At 50.2% G+C, this 13,366-nt stretch overlaps 1 pseudogene; it reads left to right on the top strand.

The window, feature by feature from the left end:
• Nucleotides 1-5,941: 5,941 nt before the first annotated feature.
• LOC131486705 (small ribosomal subunit protein eS25-like) overlaps nt 5,942-13,366 on the top strand; it is an 85,992-nt pseudogene continuing 78,567 nt past the window's right edge.

Genomic DNA, 13,366 nt, shown 5'->3' with positions numbered 1-13,366 from the left:
GCAGGTTTAGGCAATGGCGATAAAAGTCCCCTCAGATGGAGTAGGGACCACCATGATCTAATGTCAGTTTTTGTGACTTCTTCTCTGGCTACTCTGGGGAACAGGGATAGAGGGCAAGAGTTTGGAAGCTATTGCAGGATTCAGGCAGAGAAGGTGAGAGCTTGGAACCGAGTTTTTGTTTATTTTTTAAATGTTTATTTATTTTTGAGAGAGAGGGGAGGGGCAGAGAGAGAGGGAGACAGAGGATCCGAAGGGGGCTCTGTGCTGTCAGTACAGAGCCAGAGGCAGGGCTCAAACTCCTGCTCTGTGAGATCATGACCTGAGCCAAAGTCGGATGCTTAACTGGCTGAGCCGGAACCGACTTTTGTCAGGAAGAGGAGTGGACAGATTTAGGGTCTATCCTGGGGGCACAACAACCAGTTAAGAAGAGAAGGTGCTGTCATTCCTTCTATGCCATCCATGAGGCTCATAAAATAGAGTGTAGTTCCAGAACAAGCTTGCCTCGGGGAGATTCTGTGATGCCCCTTTTTGATAATGTGTGCCAGTTAGAGACTCTATCTTCCACGTTTAAAGAAACACTAGTCTAGCATCTGAAATGGCTGAAAAGTTATTTACATTTTTCCAAAAGCCTCTCTAGAAAATGCCAAAGAAGTGCATAATGCCCAGCAAAAATCCTTTCCTCCCGTCTTCTCTTACCCATGCCTGCTGCTCCCCAAATCTCTCTCTACCTGGCTCCAGACTCTGCTGAGTGCTCTGTTTGGGGCTCTCGCACTGCCTGCCGTCACCCTGCCTCTTGGTGCAGATGATGTTTCTCTCCAGCCATGAGCTCCTCAGCTTCCCAGTGAAATCCAGCCAGGCCTCCCCTGCTTTCTCCAGCCCCCCTCCTCCCCGTCCTTGCACAGTTTTTTCCGCTCACGTACAGGGAGGAACTTTATAAAGATCCAAACGCGAAGGGATTCCAGTAGTGAAAGCCACAACAGCTGGGATCTGTCAGGCCTGTTTCAAACCCTCTTTATATTTTCACGATCTCATTTAATCCCACCAGGTTGATGCTATAATTAACTCTTTTTGCTGACAGAGAATCCAGGTCCAGTAAAGCTGAAATCACGGTCCATGTAGAGCCCCCGTACCAGGCCCCAGATCCTGGACGCTGTCTCTTTCCAAGAAGCCCCTTAACTTCCCTTTGTTCCTAGTTGGGGATCCCATCGTACCCGAGGGCACCCACCCTGCCTGATCCTGCATGCCTCCCTCATTCTCGTCAGGGTAAGGATGTGTCTCCAGCACAGCTCCTTGGAGAATTCCCCACTTGGGTGCAGAGAGCATGAGGCCAAGGGGCTGGGACCCAGGTTGGGGAGGGCCTGGAGACGTGTGTTTGGGGGCAGGGACTTGTTCTCCCCAGCTCCACTGTTGTAACACTCCGCTCAGGGGACGATGAGTCTCTGCACCCACAGGACACCCAGGCTGCCTCATTCATGCGTAGTTCAGAGCCTCTTGGTTGAGGGAGCTGCCACTGACGTCAGGGCAGAGGAAATTCAAGTGGAAGTGTAGCTCTGGATGTAAGGCGAGGTGGGGGGCCCTTTCCAGCCACCCAGGACGTGCCCACAGAGACCTGTCTGCCAGCCACTCTCCCCTGCTGGGTATCTGTCTGTCCATCTGCCTCTGTGGCTTGGAGGCCCAAGTTTGCTGTGACTCTTCCCACCTCCCTCTTGAGGCCCACGTTCACCGGCTGGGACTGTCCTTGCATTACTCCTGCCCCTGTTTTAGGCATTCCCAGCTGCCAGGAAACACCACTGTAGGAGGTGTTCCCAGATGCCTGCGGAGGGCAAGACAGGATGCTTAGGCCCATCTGTGTCCTCAGACGCCCATGACAAACCTTGTTGCTGCCTCCATTTGAATGAAAACAGCTGTGTGACCAGCCCAGCACCCACCCCTTTCCTTCCCCTCAGCCTTTATTCTCCAGCCTGGGTCTCACCCACAAGGCTCCAGGTTCCCACCAGGTCCCAATTGCCAGGGACATGCCTCGCTCACAGCCCGGCCTCGGTGCCCAGGCAGAAGGCAGGCTGGCAGGGGGCCCTTCTCTAGCCATCTCCAGAGAAGCTGGTGCTGGGGAGGTAGGGAAGGTAGCCCGTGGTGTCTGTGGCCCCCCATTCCATCCACTCACCCCCCCAACCTCCCAGGTATCTGCTCTGGGCACACTGTTTGGATTCCCAGTCACTGAGTTCATCAATAATGTTCTCCCAACAAGCACTGTCTATGGAGATGCAGAGGCGAAGTCAACACTGTTCCTGATCCCTGAATGCTCCTAGGCTGGTGGGATAGTGTAGCTGCATGAACTGTGCAACACCCCCGCCCCCCGCCCCCCAAAGATATGTCCGAGTCCTAACCCCCAGCACCTGTGAATGTAACCTTTTTTAGGAATCAGGTCTTTGCTGAGATAATTTAGGATCTCAAGGTGAGATTGCCTTGGATATAGAGTGAGCCCTAAATCTGATGGCTGGGGGCCTCTTAAGGGAAGACCACAGACACAGAGACACAGAGAGAAGGCCGTGTGAAGACGAGGCAGAGGGTGGATGTAGAAAGCCCAAGCAAAAAAAGGGTTGCTGGTCACGACCAGAAGCAGGGAGAGAGGCTTGGAAGAGAGTCTCCCTCAAGCCTCCAGAGGGAACCGAACCAGCCCTAACAACATGTCGATTTCAGACTTCTGGCCTCCAGAACTGTGAGAGGATAGACTTCTGTTGTTTTAAGCTGCCAAGCTTGTGGTCATTTGTTATAGCAGCCCCTAATACAGATGGCACGAACCCCAACCTGTGCCAGAGCACCGAGCAGAGTGCCACGGGAGTCTGGGGGCGGAAAGGCCCTGACTTGGAGTCAGAGAAAGCTTCTCAGCCAAGGCCACACTTGACATGGGCCTGGAACCATGCAGGGAAGAGAAGGGTCGGGAGGACCTCATACTTGAGGGTCCAAGGCAGGACCATCTGGTGTGCTCAGCGTCCAGCTAAATGGCTGATGGGGCCTCGGCCCAGGGAGGGAGGTTGTGGGCCAGGGGCCCAAGGGGAGTGAAAGGGATGAACCCAAGGCCTGAAGGCCTTGAATGGCAGGGTTGGGGCAAAGAAGAGAGAGGTAGGAATCTTGGCTGAAAACCAGAAAGGTCTGGATGGCTCACTCAGCTCCGGAAGGGCTGTAGGGGGAGAAGGGAGGTGTGATCCAACTGCGCCTTGAACACCACCTGTCAGAAGAAGCTTTGGGAAGCAGATGTCAGCTCAGCAGAAACAAGAACTTGCTCACAGTCAGAGTCTCCCAAAGCGAAAGCATCCCCAAGAGGCACCAAGCTCCCACCAAAGGAGAACATAAATAAGAGACCTCAGCACTGGATGGGGTTTGTTACAGGTGATCCTTAAGGGCCTCTTTCCGCTCCGAGACCCTATACTTTGCCTGGCTGGGCCTCTCTCCCCGGCAGCCAGCCTTGGGTCTCTCCCTACCCCACCCAGTGACTTGATTACCCTGACCTACTCTGCCTCAAGCCACCCACACCCCCTTTCCTGCCAGACTCTGGAGCCTGTCACCTGGGAGACATAGATCTCATCCCCTGAGGCCCAGAACTCAAGAATAACAAGTAGATTCTTGCTGCCACTTCCCAAAAGAAAGGCTGACTCTCCTGGACCTCAAAGCCCCAACTTCTGTCCCAAGGGCCCCTTCTCCTTGGGGAACAAGCACTTCAGCCCCCTTTCAGCATGTGCCTACGTCACGCTAACAAGCTGACATCTGCTAACCTTCTCCACAACCTTCAGAGGCAGCACGTATGGTTCAGAGCACCAGAGTCACTATGTGACCGTGGGTTGAGTTTCTTGACCTTTCCTATGCCTCAGTTTCCTCAAACTGCCAAACAACCATAACTGCCTCCTTAGACAAGTTAGAATCTGGAGTGTGGCTCTTGTAAGTGATGGCTCTTCTTATCATTTTTGTGGCCAATGGTGCTGATGTCAAGGCTCTTTTGCCCCATTCCCCTGCTGGCATTTTAAGTGCCTACATTTTCAGATGAAGGCTGGTCTGAGGGCCCATGAATGAGACAGACCCTACCCTCTTGAAGTTCACAGTCTGATAGAGGAGGCTAACTTGTAACCAAGAAGGTACAAGACAATGTGATAAGGGAGTACAGAGCATGGTGGGAATGTGAAGGAGTGTGGCTCACCCAATCTGAGGGGGAAGGGGTTCCCAGAGGGCTTCCTGGAGGAGGTGACCTTTAAGCTAAGACCTGAAAGATGACCAGGCATTGGCTAGGCAAAGCGGGTGGGAGAAGGCATGCCAAACACAGGAAACTGGGCTGAAAAGAAGGAAGCACAGTTCGCTGGGCTGTAAGCTCCATGAAAGCAGGGAGGGGGTCTGATCTGATCAACCTGGCATGTTCGGCACCTGGAATGTGCCCGGTAAATATGTGTTGAGGGAATGAAATTCAACTGGGGAGGGGAAAGGAGCAAGACGGGGCTGTGGAGGTCGAGAGGGGCCACGTCGGGCCTTGTGGGCTCTGGTAATGTGGACTTTAGCTCAAAGGCTTAAATGCACATTGCAAGGAATCTTTTTGCTGGGATGAGAGGGGTAAGTGGCTGCGGGGCAGATCTGGAATTTTCTGCCACCCAGCACTAGCACCTGGCTTCAGCTCCAAGGCGCCAGCCTACTGGCCCATCCAGTCCTGGGGCCTCCTTCCCTGGACCTGGGCTTCCCCTTGCTTTCTCCTGCCCTTGACCCCTGGCTTGCACTCTTCCAGGTCCCTCACCTTTCCCTTGATCATGGACGGCCCCAGACTCTGAGTCTCTGTCTTTACTAGTAGTCCAGCTGCTGAGGCAACTGGAGGCTGGGTCTCCCTCTGCCTTTTGCAGTTGGTTTCTTGCCACTAGGGACCCTACCTAAGAACCTCACTTTTCCCACCTATACAATGGGCACTCCTCATCTTTGCCATCTCACAGGCTTGCTATGAGGAGCCATGAGATGAGGGGGCAGCCCCCAAGAAGTGTGGGGCACGAGGTCAGGCCGGTCCTGCAGGCCCAGGCTCCCTCCATCTCCAGGCCCTGCTGGAGGAGGAAAAGTTTCATGAGAAGACAGTCAAGGCACATTTCTTAAGCACCTGCTATGTGCCTGGACCAGACTGGGAGACAAGTCCCTTACACCTAATGAGAATGTTGATTTCACAGGAGGTTTGTCACCAAGGGTGGGATTGTGACAGGGGACACCGTGACGTTCAGAGCTTGAGGCTCCCAGAGGGCCGAGGGGTTGGGGGGACTTCTGTGGGAAGCTCTTCAAAGACAGCCCAGTGCCTCCAATGCAGTTTGAAAGGGCCTACAACACCTGATACCTGGGGGAAATTAATTATTGCCCTCAAATGAAGAAAAGCAAAGCAAAGTTAATATTTGATCGTGCACAAATATTTTGTCAACTAGTAAACTGCACCTCAACGTAGCGTGGTAAAGAATCCTATTTACTGTGACATGAGGACACAGTTGGCATGATGGGTTGTGAGATGCTGCCTTCAGGAGAAGGAGAACCTGAGGCTTTAGGAAAGTCTTAAGTGACCTTGGCCCCCAAGTCCTTTCCCTACTTCATCAGGCCTGGGGTTCCCTGTAAAACAGGACAGAAGAATTACAGGAATGCACCGCCCAAACCCTCCCCAGACCCTGAGCCATAGCTGAGGCTATCTTCCCCCAGAATGCCCAGAGAGGGGCGTCAGGGCCTCGTAGGCAAGAGCAGGATGCGAGGCAGTTACAGAAAGCATTTAGAGGTGGTGGCAGGTGTCACCGGCAGGGTGCTGGGCAAGCAGCTAACACAGAGCCAGAACAGTCCTGGTAAGACAAAGGGCATGAGCCCAGGAGGGAGTCTAGGGGACCTAGGGATCAGGGGGGCTGGCACCGCCCACCTCCTGCTACATCACAATGCCTACTGTCTAGACTGTGACTCCTCCCTTGGCTCTAACCTGTCCTATCCACCCCTTAGGACCCAGCAGGACAAAGGTGGAGCCTGGACTTGGGCAAGGTGACTAGCTCAGAAATCATGCCACCCCTCCCCCTCGATGGAGCCTGGGATAGAGTTGGCCTGGAGGCTTCCAAGGGGGAGAAATGAATGAGTGAAGATTCTTCTTCTGGGTAATTCTTTTTTTTTTTTTTAATTTTTTTTTAACATTTATTTATTTTTGAGATAGAGAGAGACAGAGCATGAACAGGGGAGGGGCAGAGAGAGAAGGAGACGCAGAATCTGAAGCAGGCTCCAGGCTCTGAGCGGTCAGCCCAGAGCCCAACGCGGGGCTCGAACTCACAGACCATGAGATCGTGACCTGAGCTGAAGTTGGACGCTTAACCGACTGAGCCACCCAGGCACCCCTTCTCGGTAATTCTTAAGACTGCTCTTTCTTTTTCTAGCCTGGGAGGTGGCAAAATATTTTCTTTTAATGTCTTGGGAAGCCAGAAATCAGTTCAGATATTTTTGTAGTATTTTCTCACTTGTACCTTCAGTTTCTTCTCTAGCCCTCCCTGTCCCTCGGGCCATACATTTTAAACTTCAGTCATAATGCCTTGGTAACTATTCCCCAAATGCACCAAATCTTTCTTGCCTCCAGGTTTTTGCTCAATGCAATTCCTTTGGCCTGGAATGCCTTTTACCTGTTTCTCTCCATATAAAACTCCTCTTCATCCTTCAAAACCCTCTCCTGCAATGCCTTTCATAACTGTTCCACCAGGTCAGAGATATGGCAACAACCTAAGTATCTGTCTGACGAATGGATAAAGAAGATGTAGAAGACAGGTACAATGGAATATTATTCAGCCATGAGGAAGAAGGAAATTTTGCCAGTTGTGACAACACGGATGAAACTTGAGGACACTATGCTAAGTGATATGTCAGAGAAAGACAAATACCATATGATCTCACTTACGCATGGAATTAAAATAGCCAGACCGGGTGCCTGAGTGGCTCAGTCGGTTAAGCCTCTGACTCTTGATTTTGGCTCAAGTCATGATCCCACGATTCATGGGATTGAGCCCCGTGTGGGGCTCTGTGCTGACAGCATGGAGCCTGCTTGGGATTCTCTCTCTCCTTCTCTCTCTGTCCCCTTCACAAATAAACAAACAGACAAATAAGCAAATATTTAAATAAACTTGTAAAAAAAATTTAGCCAGACTCAGAGACGCGGAGAGTAGAGTGGTGCTTACCAGGGTGGGGGAATGGAGAGTGGGGAGATAGATGTTGGTCAAAGGGTATAAATTTCCAGTTATGGATGAATAACTTCTGGGGACCTAATGTACAGCATGGTGATTACAGTCAATAATACTGTATTATATACTTGGAAAGTTGCCATGAGAGAAAAATCTTAAATGTTCTCACTCCAAAAAAGAAAGAGTAATCGTGTGATGTGATAGACGTATTAGTTAGCGCTATGGATCATTTTTCAATACTTAAGTATATTAAATCAATGCGTTGTATACCTTAAATGTACACAATGTTCTATGTCGATCGTATCTCCATAAATCTGGAAAAAAGGAGTTCTCTTTAAAGAAAGAGTGGTTTCTGACAAATTATAAATGAGATCTGATGAAGGAATTCATGTATTTGACGCTCCTACAATTTGTACTTAACTGTGGTTTTTGCTTTTACCTAGTAAGAGAATAAATGAAATGATTTTCCACTAAAATATATATATATATATATATAAAATATAAATATATATATATATTTATATATATATAAAATATATAAAATATAAAATATATATATATTTATACACACACACACACACACACACGGAAGACAGAAATGTGACCAAGGATGGGGCACTTGGGTGGTGCCCAGTTGGTTGAGTGTCTGACTTCAGCTCAGGTCATGATCTCATGGTTTATGGGTTTGGGTCCAGAGTCGGGCTTTGCGCCGACAGCCAGAGCCTGCTTTGGATTCTCTGTCTCCCTCTCTCTTTGCCCCTCCCTCGCTAGAGCTCTCTCTCTCTCTCTTCTCTCTATCCCTCTCTCAAAAATAAATAAACACTGAAAAAAAAGTGTGACCAAAAGCCAACACTAGCAGGTAGCAGAGGGGGTATTTGAACAAACGACTAAGGAGTAGTAGCGGTCGTAAGAGCAGTAATAGGAAGGGAAAATAGGAGGAGGAAGGAGCTGATGAATGAACACATGACAATGACTAAAAGGACAGACAGGAGAAACTCAAATGAAGAGACGCTTCTTCAGTATCGGAAAGGAAGTGTTCTCCCTCCGAAATGAAGAGAAACCCTGTGATCCAAATCCAGTCTTTTTTTTTTTTTTAATTTATTTTTGGGACAGAGAGAGACAGAGCATGAACGGGGGAGGGGCAGAGAGAGAGGGAGACACAGAATCGGAAACAGGCTCCAGGCTCCGAGCCATCAGCCCAGAGCCCGACGCGGGGCTCGAACTCACGGACCGCGAGATCGTGACCTGGCTGAAGTCGGACGCTTAACCGACTGCGCCACCCAGGCGCCCCCCAAATCCAGTCTTTTAATAAATACACTCTTTCTTCTCCCACTTCCTCTTATTGCCTCTCACTCGGGAACTGAGAACTCTCTGCGTCAAAATAGCAAACCTGAAGGAGTGTGAAGGAGGCTCTCCACAGAGCACCCACCAGGAACCCCACTCTCACACCATGTGACCTACTTCCTATTTCCTGCTCATCCTTGGAAACCCAGCTCACGCCCCCTTCTCTGGAAAGCCTTTTCCAACCTCCTCCCTCCCCGCCCCCAAGTAACAGAAACCCACTCAGGCCAGCTGAAGCAGAAGGGGGGGGGGTGTCTCAAAAAAGATCCAGCGTCTCGAGACGCCCCGGCAATGCAGCCAGATGTCCATAAAGGACAAGGAGCAGGGACAGAGAGGCCATCACGGACCCCAGTGGCTTCCCTCTGCGGCCCTGCTCCCTTCTTCCTTCCCTGCAGCCCCTTCATGGGGGAGAAGGGCCACCCAAAGCCCCCCAGTTAACATCATCTAGAATCCCAACCTGTGCTACCTTCTCTGGAGAGAACTCTGATTGGCTGGTGTGGATCAGGTGATCAGCCTTGCCCCAACCCGGTGTGGCCAGTTGTGCTGTCTCATGGTCCACACCTGGCTTGGACGGCCTGCTGTTGAGGGGAGGGGTAAAGGGATGTTGACGTTGCCCAAAAGGTGCCCCCTGCCTCCTGCTTGCTCATTTCTCACCCTCACTCTCCTTGCAGAATTAATCTCTGCCTGTGCTAACTGCACTTTCTTTGTTTTTTTTTTAAATTTTTTTTATGTTCATTTTTGAGAGAGCATGAGCGGGGGAGGGGCAGAGAGAGAAATGGAGACACAGAATCCAAAGCTGGCTCCAGGCTCTGAGCTGTCAGCGCAGAACCTGATGTGGGGCTCGAACTCATAAGCTGTGAGATCATGACCTGAGCCGAAGTCAGATGCTCCACCAGCTGAGCCACCCAGGCGCCCCATGTACTAACTGCGCTTTCTGGGCAACGTTATTTAAATTCTGATTGCGTTCTTCTGCTTGCTGTCTGTCTGAATTGGCCATCTTCGCGCACTAGGCCGTAGGAGGACCCCGGCATGCAGTACAGACAGACCCCTGACCCCTGTATTAGTTCAAGGTCTCCATCCTAACCTGTCTTCTGAGCTGTCTTCATGGATGTATACCGCCTGTGCACGGTTTAATCCTCTGCTGTTACAGTCTTGAAATACACAATAATTTCGGGAAAAGAGTCCGCATTTGGGTCTTGCACGAAGCCCAGCAAAGTAGGTAGCTGCTCCTTCTCTCCTTGCCTCACCTTGACGTCCTCTTTCCAACCCGGCTGTCTTAGTCTGCTGGGGCTGCCGTAACAAAATACCAGAGACTGAGTGGCTTACGCAGCAGCAATTGTTTCTGCATAGTTATGGAGGTCGGAAGTCCAAGATCAAGGTGCTGGCAAAGTCTGTTTCCAGTGACACCTCTCTTCCTGGCTTGTAGAGGGCCACCTAATGCTTTTCCTCATATGGTCTTTTTCCTCTGGGTCCCCATGGGAAAAGAGAGTGCTCTCTAGTGTCTTTTCTCCTCCTTCTCCGTCTTTGTCTGAGACAGAGAGAGAGAGAGAGAGAGAGAGAGAGAGAGAGAAGAGGCAGAGAGAGGGGGAGACAGAGGAACCCAAACAGGCTCAGCACTGTCAGTGCAGAGCCCTACTCAGGGCTCAAACTCACAAACGGTGAGAACATGACCTGAGCTGAAATCAAGAGGCTGACGCTTAACTGACTGAACCACCCAGGCGCCCCTTTTTCTCTTCTTATAAGGAAACCAGTCCTATCTGATTAGGGCCCCACCCTTACGACTTCATCCAACCTTAATTGCTTCCCCAACTGCCCAGTCTCCAAGTACAGGCATACTGGGGGCTTAAGGCTTCAACACATGAATTTGGAGAGGGCACAATCCAGTCCACATCACCAACCTTCTCAGTTCCTGGCCCCTGTGCCTGCACCTCGTGCACAGACTCACGCCTGCCCTTTGGATCTGCCTGGTGGCACCGTCTCTTGGGGCTGACGTCTGGTTTCCCTTCTCGAAGGTGGCCCATCTGGCCTTGGATTCCTCACCCCGGGAAGCATCCTGTTCAAACCAGTCTGCCCTTGCCCTTGTCTGGCACAGCCCTCCAGGGTAAGCGAGCACTCACACCCTTCAGGGACTCTGTGGGCTGCCTGGACGGTGTTTTCCACTCCTGCCAAACTCATCTGCAATCTTCGGGACTCGCCACGACCCCTCCTAATCCTGCGTGCCGTTTCTGCCCACCCCTCACTGCCCCGTGGCTGGCCTCAGAGTTCCCTCCTGTGCGTCTTCTCTCTCGCCTTTCAAGCTTCCGCCAAACTGTGCCGTAGAGGCCCTTTTAGGCAACAGGCTTGAGCAGTGGAAACTTGAGCAAAGGCAAAAGGGCCGAGAGTGACCACCGAGCTGCCTGCAAACAGGCTCATTGAGCCAGGGGCCCTAACAGACCAGTGGGCTACTTACAACCGGTCACAGGTACCAAATACACGCCCACACTCCCTCACTCTGGCCCCGCACCACCGCCTGTGCAATCTCTCCTTTGCTGTCCCGCTCGCTGCTCACTGCGGGGTATTCAATAAACTCCTGTCCCTTCTGTTCTGCCTTAGGTGAGTTCTTTCAGTGTCTGTGCCACCCGCCCCCACTTAATCAGTAAGCTCCACACCTAATGCAGCGGCCAATATTGTGCCTGTTGGACCCACTGTTCCCTTTATGAGACAGGGGCTCTTGTCACCGTCTCTGACGCCTCACAGAGGGGGTTAGCACAGCATGGGCACAGTACACGGTAAGGGGGGGCTTAGGTTTGTTGCCTTTGATCCCCTCCTCCCTAGTCCCTTTCTGATTGTACCCAGGTGTGCAGTGGGGACTGTCTGCGGGGACAGAGAGGGAGTTGGCCACTTCTAGGCCAAATGGGTGAAGAATCTTTTGGGTTCTTAATCATTTGGCTTAAAAAACTAAAGCCACCGCCCTGCTTCCGGTAAACTCGAGCCCTGCTTCAGGTGAGCCCCGCTTCTCTCTCTCTCCCTCTCTCTCTCCTTCTGCTCCTAATGGGATTCTCTCTCTCTCCCTCTCTCTGCCCTTGCTCACTTGAGACTTCTCTCTGTCTCTCTCTCTCTCAAAAAGATAATAATAAAATAAAATAAAATAATTAAAAAAATAAAAAAAACTAGAGCCACCAAAGGCCCCAGATGACCTCATGGCCTTTGGTCCTTTTTGCTTTTTTTATTTGCAGTCATGATAATCTTTAAGAAATACATTCATTAATTTTATTTATTTATTTATTTATTATTTTTAATGTTTATTTATTTTCAAGAGAGAGAGAAAGCAAGCAAGCAGGGGAGGGGCAGAGAGAGAGGGAGACACAGAATCCAAAGCAGGCTCCAGGCTCTGAGCTGTCAGCACAGGGCATCACGCGGAGTTTGAATTCACGAACTGCGAGATCACCACCTGAGCCAAAGTCGGACACTTAACCAACTGAACCACCCAGGCTCCCCTATTAATTTTTTTTTATTTAAAAAAAATTGTAATATATTTTTTTAACGTTTATTATTGAGAGGCAGAGAGAGACAGAGCATGAGCATGGGAGAGGCAGGGAGAGAGGGAGACACAGAATCCCAAGCAGGCTCCAGGCTCCGAGCTGTCAGCACAGAGCCTGACGTGGGGCTCGAACTCACAAACCGCAAGATCATGACCTGAGCCGAAGTTGGACACCTAACCGACTGAGCCACCCAGGCGCCCCCATTTTTTTTTAAATCACAGAAGCTATATCACTGTACCAAGCATCAAACAAACGGCTGTACTTTAAGATTTGAAACACAAAAATTGGTATGAAAAACCAGAACCTTCTAACTCTGTTATAACTGGACTCAGCTCCCTTTGCCACAATTCTGCTTAATAGCAGCAAAATCCCTAACAGTGCCAACTTAGCACTGGACACTATACATTTACATTTAAATTTTGTGGTCTTCAAGAAGGGTTTTCTTACATTTTGACCTTGGCTAAAGGCAGGAAATTCATTGCACTTTGAAACCCAGTGCACCTGGGATAGGGAAACTAAAGGGACCCCATGAAAACCTGCTTTTATCCCCCTCCTTTTCCTGCTTCTGTTCTTGCTAGGACCTACCTTCCCTCCTCATACATGTTTTAGAGAACAGATAACATACCTCTTCCTTGTAGAGGTCAAGGGTTTAATGATTTCTTTGGATTCTTCCAGCACAACAGATAGCATCTAAGGAGTAACTGGGCGGGGTGGTCATTAACATTTTCCAAGACCACTGACTCCCAGAGACCCCCTAGCTCCAGGACCTAAGTGACCTGTGAAGGACACCTAAACACCTGTCTGTGTTCTTGGATGCCTGAGAAGACTCGTGCACCAGACCGCTGTCCTCAGTAAAACCCCCAGGCCCCAAACGAAGATGAGACTCACTCTTATTTCCTTTCCGAGGGTCCCAGACACTATGCTTCTATCTGCACTCTCTTTATATCCTCAATAAACTCACTTCTTCTCAGCTTACATTTTGATTTCTATCCTGCGTGAAGCCTCAGGGACCCTCTTGGCTGGTCCTGTGAGACGCCCCCTAAAGGACAGCATATTTATCAGGTGTTTATTTAGGTATTTGCATATGCATACATGCACACAGATTTCTGTGTATACATACATATTTTTGCTGTTAATTTTACTGTTTAGAGGCAGCTTGCCTGGGTTCAAATCCCCACTCTGCTCTTCACTACTTGTGCAACCTTGGGAAAGTTACTTAATCTCCCTGTGACTCAATTTCCTCATCTGTAACATGGGAATAACAAGGGTAATTGACACATAGAATTGTGAAAATGACATTGAGGGAGA

The sequence above is a fragment of the Neofelis nebulosa genome, chromosome 10 (assembly GCF_028018385.1).
Source record: "Neofelis nebulosa isolate mNeoNeb1 chromosome 10, mNeoNeb1.pri, whole genome shotgun sequence".
Classification (NCBI taxonomy): domain Eukaryota; kingdom Metazoa; phylum Chordata; class Mammalia; order Carnivora; family Felidae; genus Neofelis; species Neofelis nebulosa.
This window is presented reverse-complemented; position numbering and strand designations above follow the sequence as displayed.